The sequence below is a fragment of the Lonchura striata genome, chromosome 2 (genome assembly GCF_050655825.1).
Source record: "Lonchura striata isolate lonStrDom1 chromosome 2, ASM5065582v1, whole genome shotgun sequence".
Lineage (NCBI taxonomy): Eukaryota > Metazoa > Chordata > Aves > Passeriformes > Estrildidae > Lonchura > Lonchura striata.
Window position 1 is genome coordinate 39,851,269 of NC_140704.1, and position 27,222 is coordinate 39,878,490.

Sequence of the window (27,222 nt, forward strand, 5' to 3'; positions counted from 1 at the left end):
GTGGCGGGCCCGGCTCCCGCGCCGGGAGCGCCGCCCGACACACGGGATCGGATCCCGGCGGGACCGACAGCACGGGAGGGCAGCGAGCTCCCAGCGCTGCCGGCGACTACGGCTGCTTGATGCTTGCCTTTTATTTCTTTTTCTTTTTTTTTTTTTTTTTTTTTTTGACACTCTTCGCACTTCCCGGTAACTTCTGCCAGCCTCTTACCACGCAAGCTGAAATTTTCCATGCCAGGTGTCTGCCTCGGGCTGATTTTTTTTTTCTTTTTGTAAAAAAAGTAATGAAAATAATGCAGTCGTTTCCAAAAATAATATTATTTGCCCTTGCATAAATAGTCCAACAATCTTTTATTCAAAAGGCTGGGGGGCTGGGAGCAGTATCAAGGTTGTACTTCTGGCTGCCCCTGTAAAGCTTTGCTCCAGTGAAAGTTTTTTGAAACAGCTGTTAACACTTGTCTAGTAGAGATAATTTTGCCTTGTCTGCCTCTGTAAAAATTAAAACCTCCTTAGGCTGTCAGTTGTGAAACACCTTGTGTTGATGGGGCTGAACATCCACACACAGCAGGTGAAACATCCCTTCATGCTTCCTGTTCTTGACTACATGCTCTTGTTGCCCTGGGGCTCCTCCTAGTCCCACTACACTTTAGGGGGGATTGCATACAGTGGTTCCTTTTCCCACCCTGACACTGCCTGGCCAGAGGAGAAAAGTCTTTATTTGCCCATGGCTTCTGGACTGAGCTGTTCCTGAAGCTCAAACATTAACACAGGGAGGTGATGGGCACCAGCAGGGCAGAGAGGCCATGAAGCTCCACATGTGCAATACAACCAGTTCCCTGGATCACTCTTGGGATGCTCCGGGTTTAGCATTTGTTACATACAGTGTTGGAACTCTGGATGGCTGAGAAGTGTCAGGAAGAAAACAGCAATGCCTTCAATGCAACAGGGCCAGTCCCAGCTTGACTTCAGAAAGCAGCAAAAAGTCTAAAGTCACTTGAGAGGCACAGAGGTTTCAGGATCAGGCCAGGATCACAGGGGATGCAGTGTAAAAGTGAAGGCAGGCTGACAGCACAGTCAAGACAAAGCAAGGCGGGGAGATCTCAGTTGGAGTGGGTCTCAAACAAGCCCTCTCGAGACAGAAGAGCTTTGGGTCCTATCAGCCGTTTTAGAAGCAGCAAATTAAAGGAATGTGTGCCCAGGCTGAACTAAGAACACTATAAAAGGAGGCTCTGCAGAGCTTGTGGACAAAAATATAAACCTGGCTGTGGAGGCAAAGCAGGCCTCTGGCACTGCCTACCAGCAGGAGGCTCAGCACAGCCTCAAACACCGGCTTGCTTTGGAGGCTGGCCACAGGAGAGCAAAATGCTCCTGACGTTTGCCTGAGCCTGGGGAGGAAGAGCTGATTGGTGACCAGTAACCCTCTCTATGCTTTCCAGGAAAGGTTCTGGCAGAGCCAGATCAGTCTGCAAACAAAATTAGTTCACTATTTCTCTGAACAGAAGCAAATGCCCTGGAGGGAATAGCAGGTGCACACACCGTTGGATGGCACTGAACACAGATGCAATCCTTGCAATCCTAGCCAGAGCTCCTGACCCATACAACCTGGAAGGAGGTTTTAAATTAAAGATTTGGCATGCACCTACACCAGGTCACTAAAACCTGCTCTTTGAGAAATGCATCATTGGTGTAAACTCCACCTGCCTAGTTGTACTGAGGAGATGAAGACAAGCTGTGCAGAACTAATTGAATAGAGAGCAATCTTAACACATTCTTCAATCAAAGATTATGATCCAGAGTTTTAATGGATAATAAAGCACTGTGCACAACCACCACAAAAGTAATGACACGCCTTGATACACCAGCAGTGTAACTGTGACCTATTCCATCCTTTCCTTTTCCAAGAACAGTACTGGCAATTTCAGCCAAGTTAAACCATTGAAAATGATCTTGTACAAAACAGCATGGTTATAAAAGGGATGGACTGTAACTTCAGGTCCCACATAATTGGTGCTAAATATGTCTTGGGAGGCAGATTGTAGCGATCCTCCATTGATATTGGGATGATGACAAACCATCTTACAAGTACTGAACTTCTCCATTCTCTGGGTATTCAGCTCAGAGAACAGTAATATCTAAAACAGGACTTCCCATAGTGTGCAGTGAACTACCGTATTTAGTGAGATTTCTCAGGGGACAGGAGATGAAGGGTTACAGTGAGAAAACTGTTTGGTCCATCAAAAACATGACATGAATGCCAGATAGGTTTGGCATAAAAGGATGTTCCTTTCCACTTGATCTCTGAGAAGGGAACTCTGACAAGATGCTCTACCGCTTTTTTCACTGCCATCAGAGAATGCACAATGGACAAATCAAGGTCCAGTAGGCCAGTAGGGCCTAGCATTCATTCACCCTACTTCCTTTGTCACCCTGTGGATAACAGTATCTCCAGGTAAACACACAGTCATCTGCTCAGCTGAAAATCTTGTTTGCTCACTGCATTCCATCTGGTCACCATATGTATAACTACAACAGAAAAGGCCAACCTAGCTTCCCCGTGCCATGCTGCCAGAGTGAAAAGAAACTGATGCCACTGTTGACCAACAAGTTGACCAGAACTTCAAAACATTCAAACCTTACCAAACCCCCCAGAAGTCATTATCAAAATAGAAGCAGGCCAGCTTTGTGCATATGAATATGAGTGCAACAGGTGACGTATGAAAGGAGATCAGTAGGGCTTGTGTGGCACTGAAGAGGTGGCCCATCAATATCTTTAATAAGATTCTGTACCTGGTCCACTAAGAGTGGCCTGATGGTGCTTTTCCTCCACTCCTCTCCCTCCCTTTCCTTCCCCATCCCCTCCCCAAACACATTCTTGGACATAGATGGAAGCGGCAGAAATTGCTGGATAAGCCAGACCTCTGATTAGGAAATTGCCTATCTCCTGTCTCCTTAGGGCAGTGCCATAAGAGTCAGCTTTGCACTTTATTCTCCTGCTGTTTAATTTCTTGCCAACTACCGGGTGCTTAAAAGACTCAAAGAAAGGAAGTTAGAGGCTGAAAAAAGCACCTTCCACCTAGCCTGACACCACCATCAGATCCATTCCAGTCACCAGCTGCTCTGGCAAGTAGGACCTCTGACAGGAAGTTACCACAGACTTCATTAACAGGATGGAAAGATGATTTTTGATGGGATAACTGGAACAACCATTACTTTCACCAAAGTAGATTCTTTCTCAAGTCTTTTATTATTAATACTGGCTGTTCTTACAGGCTGACACAATATTACTAACAAAAACACTGTCAACTTTAATGGAGCTGAGTACCTGGTGCAGGTAATCACAACAGGAGGTTATTTTAGCAGCAGTAGTACCTCTAAGAATGGCAAAGGAGGAAAATGCCAGGAGTCAGTGTTCCATGGTTCTTGTAACCTTTCAAGACAAAGCAGATATAATTTCCATGGCTAAGCCAGAGTTTCATACTAGATGAGCCATCAATACAGAAATAAAAAAAGGAGCTGAGGGCAGAAGAAGATAAGGGACCTGCCCCCTCTTTCTCATTAGAGCATCTAATGCTGGCAGAAGCAAACAAAATTAAAGAAATAGCCTGAGGGGGAGAGGGAAGCAGTATGAAAACAACCAGTTCCTATAGCTACACTAGGACAAAGAACATTCAAATACGAGGAACAAAAGTCAAACAAAAGGTGTAAGGGCAAAAAGACACAAATACTAGTGCAAACAATCACATGTACAGAAGGAGACAGGCATGAGAAACACCTGGGTAGGTTGAGAAGACTGGCTTCAAGCGAAGAAGTGGAGTAAACCTGGCGAGAAAGTAAACCTGATTTCTCAGGGATCAGAAAGGTAAGTATCAGATGTTAAATGGGGTGTGAGGGAAAGAAGGAGTGAGTAAACAAACACAAACTACAGCTGCAAAAGGAGAAAGAGGCATTCTGACGTAATGCTCTTAAAGAAAAGGGTCTAGGGAAGGAAGATTCTCTGCTAGGAGGATTATAGGAGAAAACTGAAGGGTCTCAGGACCCCTGACAATGTAATTTCTGTATCACATTTTAAAAATGAAACCTTTTCCTATGTGCTTAACTAAATGGTGCATTCTTTACACTCTGAGTACCTGTTTGCCAGGTTCAGACTGAAAAAAACCCAAAGACATTTGCAAAGAAAGCCAGATGATGTTGCATTTTGAGGACAAGTGTCATACAATACTTAGATCATTAAAAAATTACCAGTTCAGGTATCTAAAATTGGATGCTGAAGACCAGTTGAAACTTGACATTGTTTGGCTAGCTATCTGCAAAAAAAAAAAGATAAATCCCCCTTCCCATGATTGTGAAAGCTATCATGAAAGTCAGTGCTTATGAAAGAAACAGATATATAAATGTAATTGTTAGTAATAAACAAAAAATAAAAACAATAATGTCACTCTACTGCAGTGAATAATAAGTAAATACATCCTAAATCTGCACAATTAAAATAAAACACCTAGAAGCTGCTCATTAAATGCTGTCATATTTTCTGTGATGAAGGCAGTATGAGTGATCTTGTAAAAAAAACCAAAAAAACAAAACAAAACAAAACAAAAAAAAACAAAAACAAAAACAAAAAAATACCTGAAGCAATTCTGTAAATGAAAACCATCTCATAAGGCACATGAACAACAGAGTCAAATCAAAACTAAGAACAACCTGCACATTCTAGCAGATCCTTAACTAAGATTTACAAATGTTGAGTGCTCATCTCTGCACAGTTTGTGGGTGTAATATAAAATGCAAAATTGTGACTAAATATTTATTGTAAATTCATATGGTCAAGGATCAAAGTTATTCTTGTTTCTTTCCAGGAGATTTAGTGTACTCTGTGGTTTTTAAATGCTTATGAAGAAATAATCAAAGGCCTGATGAGTTCATAATCTAAAGCTAAGAAAAGCAGACTTGAGGACAAGTGCAGCATCTTTGAGGTATACCAAAATAACAAAATTCCAAAGTTGAGGAGTAATCAATCTCCTAAAACTATCTCTTTTGTGATTGTGCTCAAAAGAAGTTTCAGTATAAACAAAACGATGATGTCACCATCATTACAGTCACTAGCTTCAACAAGTACAGGTTCAGATGAGTAAAGTAGATTTGAAAGGCATATAGCAAGTCAAGACAGGCTACTTAATGAATAAAATCACTTCCACTTCATTTTCTCTCCTCAATTCTCCTTTTAAAAGATCAATTGTACTATTGTTTCTTTTTTAATTCCATACAAAGAGAAAGAATACAGATTTTAAATCAGATGTGTGTTTGAGTTGTTACATAGTTCAAAAAGAAGTTTTAGTCTAGGGAAATTTATTTCACCTTGTCTTTAAAAAAAACATTGAAAAATCTGCTGCTTGATAATTTTCTGGTACAGATCTCTGACAGAAGGAAAATATTTGTTAACTTCAGTGTATAAAACCTGGCCATTTTAGAAGGCATGGGCAGATAGTATGAAAGGTCTCTACACTAGCAAGTGTCTTGATTGTGTGTCCATCTATTGCTATTTATCCCTCCCTTAATCATACATGATACCTACCTTGCCCAACTACACTAACACCAATAACAAATTTGACCATCAACAGCAGCAGTAGCAGACTTCAAAGAAATTTTCAGTTAAATTTCCATACAAATCACAACTATATGCAGCTGATTTTTAACACCAATTTATATTTCTTACCCCAACCAGCTTGTATGAAATATCTAAAATGTACCCTTGTGTAGAAAAGCAGTGAAATCCATCCTCAAACTTGACCATATGTTTAATGCTCCCTGCATTTCAGTGCTAACTTAGCATCACCATGGCCAGCTTAGTAGAAGGAGACACCTTCCTGACATTTAACCTTCACGTGATTTAGCCCTATGGTAGCCATGATATTTACTTTTTCCACAGGACAAGGAAAGGAATAGTTCTTTAACGTAAAAGGCAATATTGGCACAATATAGGTTGGAAAAGGTTTCTATGTATCAGAAGAATGAAATGTAGGGGACCCTTTCAGAAGGTTTTGGGTAACCTTGAGAAAGCTGTAACTATTTAGTTTAAGATGGACCTTGAAATAGTAATTAAGCACTTCAGCATGTAAATTCCTGCAGTAGGAGAAGACTCTTCCAAGAAAAGATTTCCAAGAAGTTCTTTCCAATCATGTGGTCTCACACATTTCACGGCTGCGCTTGTTTGTTGTTTTCTACATAGGCTCTCTATGTAATATTTCAACCTCACCCAAGCAGGTCTTCACATCACCAAAACAATCAGTATCCTTTATTATAGACCTACTTAGCATGAAGTAATGAGTTTAATCTTTAACCTGTTCCTCAGTCAAGGAAGAATATTAAAGATTAGTCAACTTCTGTAAAAATTTTTCACAGATGCACAGATGTAAATAAACACCAAAGATATTAATATATCCAGGGTTCCAGGTAGCTGAGGTAAATTGTGCAATATGGGACACCAAATCTCTTTTCCCATACGGTTCTCCAGATGATCATATTCTTCCCACACAATTTCTCTTCCATCACACCAGGGAGTTTAATCATACCTGTTGTGATGAAAAGCCAAGTTCAAAATGAGTTTGGACACCCTCTGGACTCAGTTCCAAAACGCCCAATACATCACATACTAATTATCTACATATAAAATGCCTTCAGAGTTGGCATTTCTGTTTCAAAATGCCATACCTTTTTTTTTTTTTTCCAATAATCAGTTGGGAAAAAAAAAAGGCAAAAAGAAAAATAGACAATAAATTTCTGCAACTGCTGCCTTTCCAAATGAAAAATGGAACTTCTGTCTTATGACATAGAAGGATTTTCAATTTGCTGTTGGCCAAGAACATAGCCAAAAAGCATGCCTAATTTCATATGCTTTTCTTCCATATTTAAGAAGTTTCAGCTCTTGAGAAGTATGATACTTAGAGACAGAAAACAGAGGCATAACAAAATCATAGTGTTATAATATTTGAATAAACAGTTATAACAAATCAAAATACAATATTATTTCATTACAGATTGTAATGTGCTTTATTGAATATCATCAAATTTATTTAAAATTACCTTTTTTCTCTTACATTGCCTTTATTCTCTTACAACCCTATATATTTGTATTTTCTCCATAAGAGATAGGAAACCTTTACTTTAAAAAGGGAATTAAGCAAGAAGGTACCAGTAAAATAGGAAGGTAATTCTTTCACTCCTGGCCTCCTGGGAAAGAACAGATTTGAATATTGTTCCTAACAGAGCATGGTCAGTATAGTGAAAAATGTGTTTGTGGATGAAGGACACGACTGATGCAAATGAGGTTACACGTCCCACTAGGCACAGCTTTGTGATATTTTGGGGGAGGAAGTGGTAGCCTACTTTACTTCTCCCTCACTTAAAGAGAAATAGTGCATAGTTCATCATCCTCAGTGTCTCTGGTTTTCTGGCACTCTTAGAGGAGCATGGATATATGGAACATTTATTTACAAGTCAAATGCATGTCCCACATTTACTTAAGTGGTAATTAAGATGACAGTGCTGTTAATGAGCTGTAGGTATTCCCTAATGCAAATCAGATTAGGAATTATGAAGATTCTAACATCCCATGAGGGAACTGTTGTCCAAATCCCTTGTGTAAATGTGACTCCTAGAAAGCTCAGATCTCCTATCTGAGACTTCTAGAGAATAATTACTATTACAACATATTACATTAAAGAGTCTCAACTGAAAGAAATAATTAGCAATGGCAAATGTAGGTGCATTATTCAGGAAAGTGATTACATCATAAATTCAGAGATTACTGTCCCTCAGAATATTCTTTTTAGCAAAAACAATTAATCACCAGTAGATAACATGAAATAAAATCATACTTTCCAGGTCTTTGTAATCTAATCTATCCTATTATCTTTTTCTTAATGAAGAGGTATTCACCAAATTGTATTAAGAGGTAGGTTGTCCACAAAAACACCTAGAAAAAACAGATCAGAGTTAAAAATTTTCCTGGGCCATTATCAAAGTGCACTCTGATTCTTGTCATTCAGGACTCTTCCACATGTGTGCTTTCAATTCTCATGACTTACTCTACTTCCAGTCTGGAAATCACCATGGCACAAATCCCACCCATTAGACAATTTTGGGCAAAGAAGCTGTGAGGCTCAGAGCAAGAAAGCAGCCAAAAATGAGAATGGCTAGCTAAGGAAAGCAAGGTACAGCATGACCTGTCTCAATTCCTAAACAGCCTGTACTACAGTCTAGAAGATTTGCTGAGTGAGCTGGCACTGAGCTTAGAAGTGATGGCCCTAGGCCATCACAGTGCAAATGGAAACTGCTACCTGCACTCTCTGCGCTGTACCAGTTCTTAGAATATTTATGAAAGTACCAAATTGTAAGTAAATGCTACCCGGGACAATTGTTCTGTCAACAAATGGAACACATGTTTCTGCAGCACTCTGGTAACTGGGTAGGAGTCAGATTACCTCCCATCAGCCAGCTAGGAAGCTTAGTTTTCCCTGGTGATTGAGAACCACCAAGTTGTTTTTGGCAAGATACAAGTAGCTGTGGCCGTGACAGACATCTAGTCACTGAATTTCCAATTATGGAGAAGTTGCACTTAAGAGTTTCAGATCTGAAATAAGGACTTCACCTTAATTCCACAGCTATTGCAAAACAATTTGCCTATGAAGTTGCAGGCCAATCTGGGCAAAAACAGCCATGAAGTTCAGGTAAAGTTTGCTAATGCACTTTTATTTGTCTAGAAAAGTGCCTAAAATGTCTAAATTGTATGAAAGGACAACAGCCAGAGCATATGGATTTCCAGTTTTAATAAAATGCATTTATTTTATCTCAAAATTGGCTTTTTTCAACTGATTGATATTACTGGGAGAGGAGTGAGAAAGTAAGTTGGAGTCTACTGATACCAAAATTTAGACAGAGAAGAGCTTCTTGGATATTCTTCCTTTGAATTTGTCACATTAAAAATTTTCTGTCTTCCTGTCTTCAAAAATCATCTGGCTACACTGACACATTCATTCCACTCAAGTGCCTTCAAAATTCCTTCATACTATGAGTTCATTTCTTGCATATTTCATATTGCAAAGAGCGTTTTCTGTACAGGTGTACAAGTAGATGAGATAGGCACTACTTTCTTTGTGCTGCTAAAGTGCTCCTTCACAATGCCAGTTCTTTAGCATGGTCTATTTTAAAGGTGTAACATAGCTGGACAATCTCAAATTCCTAGCTGATAACAGAAAAAAGTCAAATTTCTTGTTAGGAAAAACTTCTTTTTGTGATCATGCAGGTCACCTAGCATAACAGAAAGATTCATACACGCAATATTTGGTCAGAAATTCATAAATTAATTTTAAATAAATAACAAGGAAAGAGAAAACTTGTGGAAACAGAATATGAAAGTCAATTTTGGGAAAAATTTTTACAAGACACAATTATTTGCATCTTTTAAACTGGGCTACTTAATATGAAATGCTGTATGTCTGTAACCAGATGTCTTTATTACTGACTTAGATTGTTACCATGTACCAAATGGGTTACAGGAGATACTCCAAAATTTCAGAAAATCTAGGTTCTTTTTTAGTGTTTGTAGCAATTCAAGTTTCAAACAGCCAAACTTGGAACAAAATCCCAAGAAAACAGGCATGAATCTGGAACCTACTTCATAACCCTCATTTCAAGTCAGCTCCCAGTCACAAAACTCCTGCTTACTTTGGTGACTTGCTAAAGTATTCTCAGTCTAAAGTAAAACAAAACAGTTATCTCTGTGTTACTTCTTTAGGTGTGGTACCACAGAATCACAGAAGAGTTTGGGTTGCAGGGTACCTTTAAAGGTCATCTCCTCCACACCCTGCAATGGGCAGTGGTATCAGCCCATGGGGGAGATGAGAGTGCTGTCCAATTCTATGACTCTGTGATTCTTGAAAGTGACATGAGTATTAATTCCATGGCAGGAATATTGACTGAAAGCAGTGGCTCTGAGTCACATCAACAGATTCACTAGTGCTGTGTAGAGAGTTGCACAGAATTTCTACTCATCTCTAATTCTGATACAGACTTTCAGATTCTTTCTTCTCAAAAAACAAAAACCAAAAAAACATAATATTCGCTATCTTGATTTAAGGATTTTATCAACGTGCGTAAGAAGATTTTTGGAAACAAATATTATCACCATCTCGAGGAAAATGGAAGTTCCTATGGTACCAAAGGAAGAATGCTGCCACAAGTACAAAATATCATAGGACAACAGCAGTATTACATTTTTATGTATTTTAACCTAGACTAGGATGATTTTTAAGATACTGACTTTGATGATATCTGTGAGTGATCAAAAGGCATGTTTACACTTAAAATTAGTATATACCCACTTTCAAGATCCCATTTACAGCACATAGCTGTCCTGAAGCCTATCTGTTTTATTTCACCTTAGAAAATTTTTTTCTTCCATATTTGTAGTTCTAATACTCCAAAAATATTTCATTATGAAGATCTGTACTAACTGTATCTAGCAGAAAATCATCTTGGCCTGGATGTAGAAGGGGTAGAAAAAGCCAAATACAGTCACTGTTTTTTCATTCTTTCCTGGACAAGACATACTCTGAGCAAGACTCTTTCCTACTAAAGATTTGCAGCTTGTGTAAATCATATTGGCTACCCTGGCTTGACTGCATCTATGTCAAGCAGTCCAAGTACAGCCTAAGCAATAGCAGAACATCATCTCAGAAGAGAGCAAGGAGAGATGGAAGGAAAGAAGCTGACCAGGCATGAGACTATTCTAAACTGAGAACCAAGTTGGCACATTAGCATGGAACTCTGCTGGGGCTGATCCCTCTGGAGAAAGCGTCCACAGAGATGTACCCCCAGATAGCTGCTGACATTTTATGACTCTCCTTTTATGGGAGCTTTTTATGCCTTTTATGGGAGCTGCCATTTATAGCCAAGAGATGGTTCTTGTTTTATTCCTTCCCATTTTCTGGATCTAAACCAGTATTAGAAGTCTTGTTCAACAAACCCACATGAGACTTCCCAGTCTAAAGCTGCCACCACCAGATTGCTGAAGTTTGAAGGTAATATGCACTGTGGTTTGGCTTTCCACATTATCTTCCCATGAGCATTTGTCTTAAGCATTTATTTATATTGTTCTGTCACAAGTAAAAATATACAGAGACAACTCTTTTATCTTCAGCTCTGTGGTGTGGTTTGGAGTGATTTTGGCAGTGTCGTTTATAATCAGACCTGCTTAAGCTGTGAGTAAAACACTCATTTACACCACCAGATAATAGAAATCATGTTTACAAATTCAGTTCTGACTTCGTACAACCAATAATTGTAACATTCTTTTTGATCCCTAATTGCAAACTACAATGAGAACATACAGTGTTGCAAGCATTATTAATTTTTTTTTCCTGTTTAATAAAAAATTACTATAACAGCTACAGAGAAGTCTATTCCAGAAATTTAGTACACCAAAACTGTCTATAAAGAAAGTTTCTAGGATTTGGTTTCTCAAATAAATGCATATTATAATGACAAGGTTAGGGCCACAAATTTAGTCTCTATTCTCAGATCACCCAAGACATTTAAGTGTTACTGTAGTATTGCATTTCAGTAAGAAATTTGCTCTCCACCTTCTTCTCCATTACAATTCTATTTGAAAGAAAAACAAAACACTACTGAAAATAGTTGTTAATTCAACATTAACATAAGTTCAGCAAAGCTCTGCACAAATCTTCCAGTACAGAATATGGCTTTCTTTGTTTAAGCTTCTAAATTATATTATATAAAAGCCTATTAGAATTTATATCACCCACCCAAAACCCTGTATAAACTCTAAGCTCTGCAAAGTGTAATACAAGCCAAAGATAGAAGATTGTAAAGGGAAATAAAATGCCAAACATAAGCTTCACAATTTGCCAAGAAAACTGTAGATAAAAATAAAGCTTGGAGTTTAATTCTTGGCTGCAGGAAAGCTTACTTTGCTGAGGACTAGAGTTTAGAATAATTCCCCAAAGAACTCTGGCACTAGGAGACTGCAAGGACTTATGTTATTTAGAAAACAGTTTCTTCTACAGTCAGAATTATTAGCTTTCAAGAGCATATCTGGCTTTCCTTCTTCTTAATTTTTAGTTCAGATAAAAATCCTTTTGACACTAGTATTTTTGGAAAAGACCCATACTGGGGAAAAATGGTTCCATTACAATAGGACAGTTTTATAACAGAGATGATAAATTCCATTGTGTTTCAGAGCAGAAGCAACAGTAATCAGATATTTTTGGCTCCTTTATTTTCTCTCTGGCTACAGAGAAAAGGATTTTCCCCTGTGAATGGCTACATCCCAAGTAACTCAAGAATATCACTGTTCTCTCAAGATATCTAGGCCAGAGGCAAGTTACAATTCTAGAGCTTATTGCTACAACCAAGTTTCAAGTTTTGCACATTGTTCCATGCAAGGGAATATACCACCATCTATTTCTACCACTGAAATGCTCTGTTCAAATCTAATCCGTGACAGCAAGACTATATTAGCTCTTTGCAGCACTCATAGCAGTGAACAAAAATCAACTCCTAACCTGTGAGACCACTTGCACCTATTATTTCTGACTCAGAGTCAGAAGGCTGGTGTGTGATCCCAAAGCTATGTGGTTTAATCTGCACCTAGGCTGCTGCAGTCTTACTCTCCCCTCTGCTTGCTACCATTTACCTCTCATGTGCTAACATTGCTGCTTCTGCAGTTGTTTGGTGAGGTGAGGTGAAAACCAATCATTTTTGTCTGACCCAGCCCTCAAAGGAGAGTGGACCATGGCAGACCCCAGTAGTTCAGCTATACTTGCTGCAACACTGCACCTTTCTTCACATCTCCAGCTTGCCCATCACATCAGACTCTTCTATCCCCTCCACTAGATTTTCTAAATGGAGGCCTGTGCTTTCCTCTTGCAGATTCTCAGTTAGCTGAAGCTCTTCATAAGCATCCCCTGAGCTATCTTATTCTTCCACTTCCAATCCCCTGCACTGAACATCAGTGAAAATGCTGACATGCAATGACAACTTGTTATAAACAGAGATCAAAAATATCCCCCTTGTTTACTTACCCTGCCTATTTGCAAGACTTGTTTATGTGACAGTCTTTGAAGTATTGGTATGTCTGTGCTATATACTGCTCAAATACAGAACAAAAATTTCAACTGGAGACATAAGGCAATAAAAGTTCCATGTCCTAGATCCAATAGAGCAGTTGCTCAAGGAACATGTGATGTGTGTATCAGTACCAGTACTTCTAATGCTCGTACCTGTTGCCATCACCACCACTATCACCGATACACAGAAAAAAATTAAATTAGATTTTAAAAAAAGAGCTGTGAGGTAAGGAGCACTTGTGTCACTTGGGCTGCACATTACTAAATAAGCTGCCTATTATGCATGTTCACTGTTCCTGCACTTGTGGGGCTCAGCAGAGATGAACAGGGTTCTGTGAAAAGCCCTCCCCAGTTACAGCTGCCTTCAGGCGCAGCAGAGCAGCCCAAGCTAGCAGGACTTACTATAAAAGAGAGGAAGGATTGTGCTTAACCTATCATACTGACTAAACCTTACAGACAGCAGCTCTTCCACTCTGTCCTCAGACCTGTGTGAACCCTGAGCACATTTTCAGCCTTGTTGCAGCAAAGTTATTTGGCTTTGGTGAAAGAGCCCTGAATGTCACCTGCACACTGCTGACACAGGTTGCCTCAGTGCTTTGCATGCTTTTTGGAATGTAGAGATTCCTCACAAACACCAAGCTTGTGGGATGAAAATGTCACTCAGCACTACTAGCATGTTTTTTTCAGGCAAGAAGGTACGGACAAATCAAAGATAATTCCTTCTATCCCTGCTACAGTCCTCAAGCAAGCTGCACACTATAAATCTAGAGCACCTCAAACCTTTATTAATGGGCCCAAATGTGATTCCTGGCAACAAAGTCCAGACTGTATTACTAAAATAAGATGACAGAAACGAAGTACTTTCGGACATACTTTGCTAGTAGATTGCCAGAACAGGTTCTATATAACTGGTCCTGATAAGAGCCATCCTCTAGCAACTGCTCCACAGTGTCTTTGTTCTTCAGGTAGTATAAATTGTAGTTTCTTTTCATCACTCCTCCACCCAGGAACCCAGACACCATCACTCTTTTCTGAAAAGCTCACTTCCTAACCCACCCTTCCAGAAAAAATCTCCATCTCAAAACTGTACTGCTGCCTGAGAAAGGATTCTTGGACCCCTTAGGCCTGCAAGTTTGTGGTGCCTCTTGGATCCCACTGTAGGACACATTTACATGGTTGCTGAAGCCTGAAAAGCAAAAGTGGGCTCTGCTGGAAACACATTAGGTAAAGGCACAGCAAGAGCCTTACTAAGAAATGAAGAAAATATACAATCCAGGCTGTTCTCCTCCAGAATAGACAGATTCTTGGATACCACTCCACTATTGTCACTCATGCTGCCACTCGTCACTTGTAGCTCCTAAGACCCACAAGGTGAATAGTTGGCAGTGCCCACTGAGAATGGATTTGAGGTATTAGCCCTGATAGCAGATATATACACTGAAGAGAGGCAGGTATATGGACTTCATTTACAGCAGGAATAATTCTGTCCTTAGTCAGGTTAAACCAACTTTGAAAGAGAAAGAGTTCTTACTCTGCAAGGGGAGGCAGTTCAAATTACTCTGGCACACATTTTTCTCACTCAGAAAGTCTGTAATCTACATTCCATCTTCTTTCCAATGTGTGAGATGTATGCAGGTAATTAGAGAATAAAAAATTTGACTTTTTAAGATTGATTTATTCCAGGGGTGTCCTAAGGAAGCAGACTGAAGGAAAGGACTGAGAATTTCCACTGAAGAGCACACCAGGAAGCTAGGAGAGCACTGAAAGGGTCCTGATGGTCCTGACTCTGGAAAGTAGCACGTGACAGCCCATTGACCCTCTGTGTAATGCAGCTGTGTGCATCCCCACTGCACTAGCGTGAGCAGCTTAAACTGACACTCTTTGCCTCGTGGCTGTGGCAAGCAGAGGCCATGTGTGTGGCCAGGTCCCGCAGTGCAGCTGACAGGCACATACTAACACAGCTCTGCAAGTGCCCACACCCATCTATGTTTGTCAGTCAAGGAATTTTGACAAGATACCCACAGGATGGCATTCACACACCTTGCAAATTAAAATATTAGATTTTCCATGGACACAGAACACAGCAAAGGTCCTACAGAAGAGGACTTAGGACGCTAGTAGGATGCTGTTCACAGTGACTTGTGCATTTATTGTGTGTAGCTACTTACAATAATGGCATATTATTATCCTGAGCACAAATGTAATAGCCAAGCAGCCGAAGGCCTTTATCCACTCTAGCTTTTAGTGTCAGACCTGGCTTTAGTCACATTGGCCAAGACTAGTGACAGAAATAAAGAAATGGAACAGTTGGCCTGAGTTCAGCTATATGGAATTAGCATAAGCACTATAGCCTCTCTCTTTACTTCTGCTAGCAGAGATTGATCTGCATCCAGTGTTCTATATTGTACCAAAGGACATGGCTTCACACTGGCAGCCTGAGCCTGTGTCACACAAACCATTGCTGCTAGGTTAAAACCAACCTTCTGGGTATTGACTACTGTGCCAATAATGTTTGCTTCTTATTTTATCTTATTGGAACAGCTTCGCAGAAACAGAAGTCATTTAATAACTCCTTATCCAAGCTTCAAACTGGGTTTTATCTTTCTGCTCTTCCTGCAAAGGATATTATGAAAAATAACCTGACTGACCGTGGACTTCTTTCTGTTTGTTCCTATGCCTATGAAAGCACTTATAATTTCTTTTCCTATATGTAGTCAGACAGGTTTAACTATTTTCTAACTTGGCCAGTAGATATGTTTGTACATGGATATGCATCCTATCTCAAGGTTAAATATCAGTTTCATTGTTTTTAATGCAATGTGTGGTTTACGTGGCATCTTCACACACTAAGTGTTATACATGTTGGATATGCTAGGTATCTATTTTGAATCTCATTATGCTAGGTATCTATTTTGAATCTCATAAGTGCAAATTACTACAACAGTCTTTATAAACTTAACATTCTTGAAAAACAGTATTAGATACACATTACACTATTGTAATGAAGGAGAAAGCAAGAAGACTTGGACTTCAAGAAATGTATTTTTTCTTTGAAATATGTATTTGGCAACGTGGTAATGCTCTTTTCATGTGAAGGTGACTAAAGATTCACAATAAAAAAATGAATAAAATCTATCACACAGAGAAGGGGGGAGGGGTTGCAAGGCAGAAAAGAGACTGATAGCCTTCCATAAAAATGTTTCGATTTTTGCTTTGATTTCTTTTAGCTTTGTGTTTTGCTGTTGCCTAAGGAAAACTCCCTGATCGAACACATCACATCTAATGTCAGGCAGAGTTAATCTAATTCTGTTCTTTAGAATACTGTTAGTTTACCAAAGCGTTGCATCAAATCCCTAACTAGTTCAAAGGCTGTATGAGCAAGTTATTATTTCCCTAGAGATAGGACAATCCAAATAAAACATTGTTTCTGCTCCTTGGACCAGAAACAGAAAAGGCTAGTTTTGCAGTAACAGGCTCTCCTAACATTAGGCCTATTTTGTCTGACAGAAATGACTTGAAAGATTATAAGCTTTATGCCTCTATTGAGGACTGTAAAAGATCACAGAATATCACCCAGATACCAATGAAGGAAATTATTTTAATATACAAGTGAATTCAGGTATCTCTAAGTTTCTGAGTTCTACTAAGAGGAAATGTGATTTCTTTTCAGTGTTGCTGTAAAAAATTCCATTCATGAGAACTGCATTGACAGTCTCTGTATCTCACACTATCAAAAAAGAATCTCCCATACACATATTAGCTCATTTACTGTTATGAATGGTAACTGCTTACAGCAGCACAAACAGCTCTGGGGACCATTTGATGTAAATTCTGCAATCGCTTAATTCATGCAGCTCCAGTGACTTCCGTCCAAATAAGTTAGATTTAAATAAGCATAAAAAAGCAAAATTAGAACTTGGAACACACTAAGCAAAGTTTTCTCACAGTCAGTCCTACTCGCAGAAAGAATTATTTGGTGTTTCCTATTAAACATATTTGATAAGCCTTAAAAAAACCCTTCTTTCCTAAAACACACACACAGGTACTGTCACAATGTTACATCCCACTTAAAGTATCATCTTTAAGAAGGAAAAAAAAATGCAATTATTAAAATTGTAGCACAGACTGTAATTTCTGGCATAAACAGAACCACCTAAGATAGGTTTAACTTAAACTGTATCTCTCTGCAGACAGCTGCATTCACAGCAGACATGGCAGGTTTATCATACTTCCACTGTGTCATGTATTTATGATCCCAATGGAAAATAAAACTGAAGAAAAAAAAAAAAGTGCTGAGTCCAGTTACACCTTTAAAATGAGAGCAGGTACAAACACGCTCTGCTTAGAGCTGTGCAAGAACAGCTCATTCAAATACATGCAAAAAAGACATTCACTCCTAGTGAACTTTCACCAGCATGCCTATCAGCCACCAGAGCAGCACAGAAAATCACTCAACAGTACTTCTCAGTAGTATTTTACCCCTATTTTCCGGTGCATAATTCCTAATCTGAGGAATTTGGGTAGCTGTGTATCTTTGAGAATCCAAATCTAAACTTCAAGTAATTCAACATGAATCATTAAACATGTATTTGAAAAAACGTACCCTGTTGGGAACACATCCTTACCCAAATCCCTACGCCACATTTGGATTATTCACTTTGCTCTCTGCAACCCAGATCCCACAGTTCCCTGCAGCAATGCTTACACTAAAATGCTTACACTTCCAAAAAGCTGGCACTTCTGACTGCCCATGGTAATTCATACCTGAAGTGGCTCCTTACCGGACAGCAGGTAAACTGGTGAGAAATGTCTGTGACTTCACTAAGTGTGAAGTCTTTCCTCTGAGAAGGAAATGTTTTGCCCATTACAATCTTTCACCCTCTCAAGTGTTACCAAGCACTGGAACAGGCTGCCTGGGGTGGTGGTTTGAGTCACCATCCCTGAAGGGACTTATAACATGTGTAAATGTGGTGCTAAGGGACACAGCTGTTAGACTTATGGTTGGACTCTTTTATAAATTAAAATTAATTCAACCAAATTAAAAGTAAAAATTAAGTTTTTGATTTTTAGCAATCGAATTCTATCTTAACCAGCCACAAAGAAAGTTCAGTGCTGAGACGGATCGGCACTGGGTGTGTCACAAAGTAGACAGCCTCACCAGAGGCTGTCTATGCCTCTATTCCTACACACTATCCTCTTAGTACGAACAGTTTTTATAAGGAAAATTCTGCCTGAGGCCAGAGTTTCAGCAATCAGTCTTTTCTTCTCATTCAGAGTCCCATACATTGATAAAATTTCATTTCTTAGCGTCAGGGTAGAACAATCCAGTGTCTAGTGTTAATAAATCCCCTGATGTAGTTAAAGAAACCCGGCATTCAGATGTAACAACCTAGAAGATTTTTGTGATATCAATCTCAAAAATTCTTTTGTGATATCGCATCTTGTTGATGCGATGATCAACACTTAAGCTTTCCTGTATCACTTCAAGATATAGCCTATCTCCAGAAGAGTCACATACATACACTTTTAAATGAAGTTTTAACATAGACTGAGTTTCACCTATGTAAGGGTGACTCCTAATATTCCTAATAGATGTGTGTTTTCTAAAAATACTAAATATTACATATACTATATTAAAACGGGCGTGAATTACATTGACTATGCATTAACAGACTCAGTGATCATAAGGGTATTTTCCAAACTAAATTATTCTTAGATTGTTTAACAGAATCTTAAGATTGATTCTTAGATGCATGGCTACATCTAAAGAACTTATAAACATAGGAGAGATTAGACAAATTATCAGGCTTACTATAGTTCATCAAGGCAGCATCTTGCTCACTGAGCACTCTGTATCAGCTGCTACTGATGGAATTTAAATATTTTATTCCTTCTAAGTTAAATAAAATCAATTCAAAAGCTTCATGGATTAGTGTAATATACAAGATCTACCACAGGGAGAAGACAGAGAGTATTTCTTGACAAAGTCATGAATGCTGATTTCAGAGAATACTCTAAACCAGGCAGACTATCACTGGTCACCAGAAAATATCTTTAACGGTTTTATGGTGTAAATGTCACTATTCTTTGATACATTTGGATCTAAAATTTTAAAAGGTAAGAAATATATCATACATAGGTTACATATTTTCAATCAGTCCATTATCTAGCACATACATTTCTTTTTCTGTGGTTGTTTTCAGGTTCCACACCTCTGTCTGCTGGAGCCAAACACAAGGAGATGAGATACATCACAAACAAAAGCACTCAAGTTGTGAGCTCAGGCCTCAGGAAACAAGGTCAGACACTATAAAGTTCAAGTGGCAATTTTCTTGCCTGAAAGAGACTTGTTAGTGGAGGAGGAAAGCTCAAACCAGTTAGGGATGAAGAATGTGGGCATCACCTTTCACAACACTCACATGCCTAAGATTAGTTGACTCCAGCCCAACCCCTTAGCTCCTCCTTGAAGTAGGATCCAAGTGCCTCAACACATTTCACCAGGAGTCCTAAAAATATACTGATCTGACAAATAGCAATTCAGATGTTCTGTTTGTTTGTTGATTGCTGTTTGGGGGTTCTCCCCTCAGGTTTAAAGTAGATTTTTGTAAGATGTCTGTTTCCTCATGCACAAATACATGATCCAACCTCATTATGTGTATTCCTGAGACTCAGGATGACCAGACAAGTCTTAACCACCTAACTAGTTGATCCCCTAGACATGTAAGCCTTGCTCATAGACACAGCAGGCTGCTTCCTTTCAGCAAGCCCTTGTTGCTTTCATTGCCTGAAGGGGCTCTGCTTTGGGCTCCATTTAAAGGAAATCACAGAACACAGGACCAGAAGAAACCTCATATGTAAAGTCTCTCTCATATATAAAGTCTCTCTCCCAGCCCTGAGACAGAATCAGCAGTACCTCTATGACTCTCAACACAGTGATGGTGCAGTTTTTCCCCCTAAAGGCTGCAGAAAGGCTAACCACCTCAACTATTGAATGATGCCTTACCTGCATCCAGTCCAAACATCACTTGATGCAACTCAAGTACCATGCACAGATAACACAGGGCATCATTCATTCCTTTCAATTTTGCGGTTGTCTATATTTGATGTCTTTTTTATCTTTCTTCTGACTGCTTTTTCCTAGACTAGGGACTGACATTTTTTCTTCTTGTCTTGTAGATCTTAACTGTTAGCTGGAGATACCAGCAGAAGAACAGCACTGCATTTCACTGATTGCCATAGTGACAACTTATTTGTATGCCTGAAGATCTTTATATTTTAAAAATCTAGAATTTCAAAAGTCATTATGACATATACCAATAGACATTTTGTCTCTTCACTGGTAAATGCAATAATTTCATTTACCACTGAATTGTATTATTTTGCTCTGCCATGAAAATAAATTATTTGTAAGTGCACAGAATTTTTATTTAATTCTGCAGCTCATTTGACTATAGCAAACCACTGGGTACCATAATTTTTTTCTATAATACATGAGAACAATATGTTACTCCTCTAGTCAGCTACCCTTTCACCTGCTGACAACAGCCATAATCAAGATAATTTGACTAATAGCAAAATTAAGAAACAGAAGATTATTTCCCTTCCCTTTTCACAAACACATTATTCAGTTTTTCCAGTATCCGGTGTTTATCAGTTTTTTTTATTAGATAGTTTACCTATATGTTTTCTCCATACCAACAACTGATAAATGACTACAGTCAAAATGGAAAACTACATCTGTTCAGGAAGTGTGCACAGACAAGAAAATTACTTCAATCATTATCTCTGTGTCTCCAGAAGCCAGAAAGTAATTTCTGGTTTTTCAATACAATAAAATGAAGGTGTATTTGTTTTGCAAAGTACTTACTACCTGTAATGTTTCAACTTTGGTATCCTTTAGTAAAAAGTTAAGTGTGGAATATTTCAGGTGTCCACAGTTAAAAATCACCAATACAATGTAGCCTGCATGGACAATTAATAACAAAATAAATCAGAACTAATTACACACTGACAGTATAAAGCAATGCTGGAACAAAGCAAGTTGGAAAAAAGCTCCACAAAGCTCTTTGTTTAGCAGATGAATCAGTTTCATCATCCTTGGTAACAAGATCAAGCACTGTAATTAACTGTTAGAAAGCTAGTAGTGTAATTCATCCAAGTTAACTGAAACCAGGGTGTGATGTCTGAGTATGTTTTAGTGGAAGGCTGTTAGCTTCCCAAGCCCTCTTCACAAAAACAGAAAACAGGATAAATAGTGAGTTAGATACAGTTTTTAGTGAGTTAGATGCATTTTAATAGTGCTATAACTAAACGTCTTAGAAACAAAGAACAAAAGGAAGAGAAAAACACCACGCTCACTATCTTAACAAAGATTTAAAAAATACAGAATGAGGCTTCATATAACGAAGCAGTTTCTGTATCTAACTAAAGTGTTCAAGAGGAAGTGGTCTCGAGTTGGAGACCTAATCTGTCAAACCTCTCTCTAAATGATTCCCATTCAGTTAAGAACATTCATAAGAAGAGCTATAGCACTGATCTTTTTGCTTCTCTCCACAGAAAGCAGAGGACAGACGATGAAACAGTTCTGAGCATAATTTTATACACTATAATGTAGCATTCCCTTTTATCTTTGTCTCTTTCTATTTCCACTCTGAGTGACAGTCAGTATATTTCAACAAAAATATATTAAAATTTCATCATAGCCAGAGTTTAACTGCTTTCAAAATACCTGAGCTGCTTAGAGCTAACTCTTACATCACATGAAGCACAGATGTGGCCACTCTGTTGCTTATGAACAGGCTCCAGCATCTCAAACCAACTACAGAAATAAGTGACCCAGCCTTCTCTATGGAGGGCTGGATCCAAGCTACACTGAAGTCTTCATTCTTTTTCCAAACAAACAACAACAACAACAAAAAATACATCACTGCATTCAGAGACATTGATGTTTAACCATGCACTACTACAGACTCTGTAATCTTCCATTCTGTGGTCTTTGGGGCTGTAGGTAAGTTCCACTGTCAGAATAACCTTAGCAAAACCCTTCCTTCAGGACATCCCCAACCTTTGAATTCTTCTAGTCTCACTTTTCTACCCAGTACTCTGCTCTGGCTTCTGAGATCTCCAAAATTTCCTGGCTTCTCTATTAGTTCACTATGTTGACTTACTACCTATACTCAGCAACAACATAAATCCTTCACAGTGACACTATAGGCCATTAATCTGTTTAGCAGACACTTTTAATCATTTGGGGTTAGACAGACTATAACTAACAAAGCAGACATTATTTGAGCAAGGAAGGAAAGAGAACAGAGTCAAGGTTTGACTTGAGCCTGGTGAAGGTTGACCCAAAATATTTTTAGGAACTGCCTGAAGGTATTTCAGAACCATTAGCAATTACCATGGAGAACTTGTGGAGGAAGGATGAGGCTTTTGATAAAGGGTGAATACAGTGCTTATCTGTAAAAACAGAGAGATAGGAGGACCCTAGAAATGACAGAGGACTTAGCCTAACAAATTCTTGGAAAGACATCAGAACAAACCATTCAGTTCCTATGTAAGCACCTCATAGATAAGGACACATCAGCAGGGATTTGTCAGTAGCAAATCACTTCAGTCCAAGTTAATTTTCTTTAAGGCAAACAGAAAGCCTAAAATCCAGTGGAGATATGAGCCATTGTTGGATTGTTGCCTTGTTATGCTCTATCACATAAAAGTCTCACCGGCAAGATATGTCAACATCTTAAGACAGGTACAAAATATGGGAAAAAAATTCAGAATGATGAATTATCAATGAGAATTTGTCCAAGTGGACAGTATAGCAACTTCTGTTATGCAGAACACTGCTCTAGAGCCTCAGCTAGTCAATATATGTATCTGTGATCTGAAAGCAGGTAGAGATTTACTACATCTGCAAACAATGTCACTCTGGAGGGAGCTGTGAGCACTCTGGAAGATGACAACTAAAAGCAATTGGACAGCAATGAGCAACTGGGTCTCTGGCCCTGTTTTCTATTATTGTGTTTTGCTTCATATCTAACCTTATGCAAAACACAAACTTTAATCCCCTAATTTGACGTGTCCTAAGGCTTCCTCTTACCCATTCTGTGCTTTCATTCAATACTTCTTGGCCAAATCCAGACAATTTTGTGTCTCCTGCTGTCACAATGCTTGACTGTAAGTTCCTGTTGAGCAGAGCTGCTTTTCACTGTATTTGCACATCCCAAAACTTTGCTGTGGTTTCTAGCAGTTTACATGTTACAAATTGGTTAAAAGAAAAGAAAAAAAAAATCCAACATAACCTAGGCCAGACTTCTTCTTTGTCAAAAGTGACGATTGTTGCTTCAGCATTGATGTATTCTAGATGTTTTGCACAGGACATCACACTGGACAGGAACTGAATTTAAATTTGCATGCACTTTTAATTTGCTCTTTTTTCATGCAATATCTAAGGAAGAAGTATTTGCCTCTGCTATGTACTAATAGTGCTGAGCACTGCTGACGTGGAAAACAAAGTGAAGTCTATATAAAATGAAATCATTCCATACAAGGACACTGGAGCCTAAGGGATGGAATTGCCAGCCCTAAATGGCATAGCAGACAGCTTCTGCAGTGTCTGGTCTTGCAAACATTGAACACACATGCTCAGCTTGACTATGAATAACCCTATTGAGTTGAATGGAATTACTTACAGTAGTAAAGTCCGTGCATAAGCACTCACAGATTTGGGATTTAGCACAGACCATTAGAAAAACAAAAGGAAGAAACCATATGCCTCCTGTGCTACAGGGAGGTTTCAGACCAGCAGATCTGCTCAGACCCTGGCCCAGAAAGGCTGGAACTTTCTGTAAATACCTACTTTGGAGTCTTCCAAGCAAGGATGGGATGGAGCTCCCATGTACCAGAGGCACTGTGGTACCTACCCAAACACCTTCACAGTGTCTGTGGTGCTTCTGCATCTAAGGCAGCAATAAAAGGCACTCTCAAATTGGGCACCTGTGGCCTTGTCACTCAATTCAGAGAAACCAAATGACATAGTGTATGTTCACTCACAGTGAAATACAAGCCAAGAATGAAACCACACAGGCTTTTACACTCTGCCCTCAGCCTACCACACTGGTATTTTCCAAACTCCCAGACAAATGAATACACATGTCCACAGCCTTAGAAGGGCCAGCCTCCATACTGCAATGCATCTCCTCTCCACTATTTCTGTCATCATTTAGATCTGACTTTGGTTTGCTTAATAGTTTTATATGTTAATTTTTTTTAAATTTAGCGAATAAAGCAATTCACTACATCCTAAAAGGTACTTAAGTCACAACACAAAAATAAATTATCTATGGAGGATTCAAAACAGGCCTGCACTCTTTATTCTGTAATGCTTTATGATTTAGTCACTGGAATGGAGAAGGGATGATGCCACAGTCAAAGCATAGGATTGACACTTAAGAGACAGGGGCTTTACCATTGACTCGTAGAAATAGCCTCTGTGATTATAAGCACATTATCCAAATTCTTTGGATGAGTTTCCATCAGTGATCCATCAAATACAACTAGAATCTCTGGGCGGGATACTTAGATACCTTACACTTTGCATTCTGGAAATCTAGAAAGTTTCCTTTTCAATACCTCATATGCTGCCTACCCCGTAACTGATGTTTTCAAAGGAAGTGGGAGGGAGGTGGGGCACATTAGTTCAGAAATCAGAGCATTCAAGTTGTAAACCGGGGTTGGATTTCAAATCTTAAGGTTTAATTCATTAATGAAAACATCTGACAGGAAAGTGTTCTGGACACAATGTGTTATTTCTTACATTTTTCTCTCTTGAGTTTGCGTGCTCCAAAAACCATGTTCACATACCACTCCCTGTAAGGTCAACCTGAAGGTGTTGTAGTTATGGCAGGATTAGAACTGAAATAGCCCCGCCAGGAAAGTACAGCAGACTACCTCCGAGTTCAGCACGGGAAAATAATACCAACAACCCATTTTAGGCTGACACTTCTGCCTGGTGTAACAGGAAGTGGTACAAACAGCACTCACAGAACTCATCAATCTAAAGCAGAGGCACAGCAGAGCTCAAAGCGGGACCCAAAAAGCTTTTATCCAGGTTCAATATCCACCCTGCTCTGCAAGGCAGCAGGACACAAGAGCAGGGCTCAGATGACAGCAGCACTGCCCCATCTCCTCCTCTGAAAGGCGCAGGGCACCGATGCAGAACTGAGTGCAAGGCAGTGGTGCAGCAGAGGAGGAACCAAGACTGTGTGTGAAGTTACAGTGAATCCCTCCTGGCACAGCCAGATGCTGCTCAGACACCAGTGGCAGAAGTTCAGTGCTGCATCAAGAGCTTGTTTTGCTGAGATGGGCTTGAGTAAGCTGAAACACAGCTTTGCTGTCATAAACTGTGGCCACAACAGGGAACTGCTCTGAACTTTAATGGCACAGTAAACTTAGCAGCAACTTCTCCAGAGAGACAGAAACTGTGTGCAGAGGTTGTTGTCAGGCTATATGGTTATCATTTCCTTCTGCTTTCTCCACCTGAACAAAATCAGAAGTGTTAGTCAGCATACACATGATGAATTATTCTCACCACTGATTTTGTCAGTAATAACTCCTGATACCTTCAAAATTGTTTTCTTTTATTTTTTACTCAGATAAAAATATTAGGAAGTCCTCATTGTATTTTATTTCAAAGTTGTCTGAAAATGTATTTTTGAGAAGGGATGATCAGTAAATACTCATTCATCATGATTATTCTGAACTAAAAAGTGGGTTTAAATTTGATCACTCTCGTATTAAAAAAAAATATTAAAAAGTCCTTGTGTGAACATCCTGTCAGTGCACTTTTTCATAAGGTTATACTGTCATATGACAACAGACTCGTTTGTACCACAGGCTTCTTTTGAACAGAGATGTGTTTCACCAGTCTGGACTTCTGTTTCATGGGTGGGCGTTTGTCAGAGAAAATATACGGATGGGCCTATTAAAGCAAGTGGACAGACAGAAGTTGTGGACTACAGCTCCAGTGTTTTGACAGGTGTGAAACACCCCTGAGCTAACTTGGAATGGGACACCAAGTACAAAATAGCAGGGACTGCAATGCCAAGAAAGCTTAGGGTAACATACAATAACCCCAGAAGGCTGAAGGCTGTCCAAATTCTGGACCTGTTGAGAAGTCTCTGCTCTCAGGACAGAGTAGAGCTGCCATATAAGCAAGAATCAGAGTTAACCTTGCAACAAAGATATGTCATTTTCATTACCTGGTATTTAATATTTGTGTAGGGTATCTATGTTTTGTTCACTGCCATGTCACCTGCTAGTTCTATGGTTTCAACCACAATAGTTTCATACAGCTGAAATGTTTTTCCTGGCCACAAAAGTTTTGCCTTGCCCAGATAGAAATCCCCTCAAATGTTTATCTTGATCTCTTAGAACACTGGCCCAAGAAGCAGAAATAAAAAAGTGCAGCTAATGGAGCAAACAAGATGAGAGGACTGAAAAAGGAAACGGGAAAACAAAGACCTAAAGAACAGAACAGTGAGCTACCTTCAAAGATATCAGAAGAATAGTTCCAGCTCCAAGAATAGAAAGGTGTAGCGTGTGATTGTTTACTTTTGTATACATTAATAGAGGAGAGCTAGAGCAATTCAACAGAAGGCATTATTACTTCTGGTGTGTAATAACAACACACCTGAAACTACCAGTGAGGAGTTTTAACTTTACTAGGGTCAGTTCTTACCTGAAGAATTGTCCTTATCCATCCCCTTGCATTCCCTTTGCTAGCACTCAGTAGAACTGGCATTTTAGCACCTCTCACATTCCCTTGACAGCATATTCATGACTCCACAATGTGTGTGGAGAGAAAAGTCAAGCTCATTGTTTTTAAATGCAATAAAACAAATGCCAGAAAAGTCAACCATAGGGTATTTACATGCCTATTATAAAAAGCAAGGATTGTGCACTGGACAGCTAAGATCTATTTAGTCACTGCCTAAGCCAATATGATTTCTTTGAAATTTGGATAGATGCATGACAGAGTTATTGCAGCTCAGCAAACAGCTGGCAATTACTTTAACTGCAGCAA

At 39.1% G+C, this 27,222-nt stretch overlaps 1 long non-coding RNA gene across 1 annotated transcript; it reads left to right on the plus strand.

Moving 5' to 3' along the window:
• The first annotated feature begins 47 nt into the window (after positions 1 to 47).
• On the plus strand, positions 48 to 27,222 carry LOC146768204 (uncharacterized). The gene is made up of 3 exons (XR_014952040.1): positions 48 to 3,856; positions 19,343 to 19,438; positions 20,316 to 27,222. It is a non-coding gene; the product is annotated as an uncharacterized LOC146768204 (long non-coding RNA).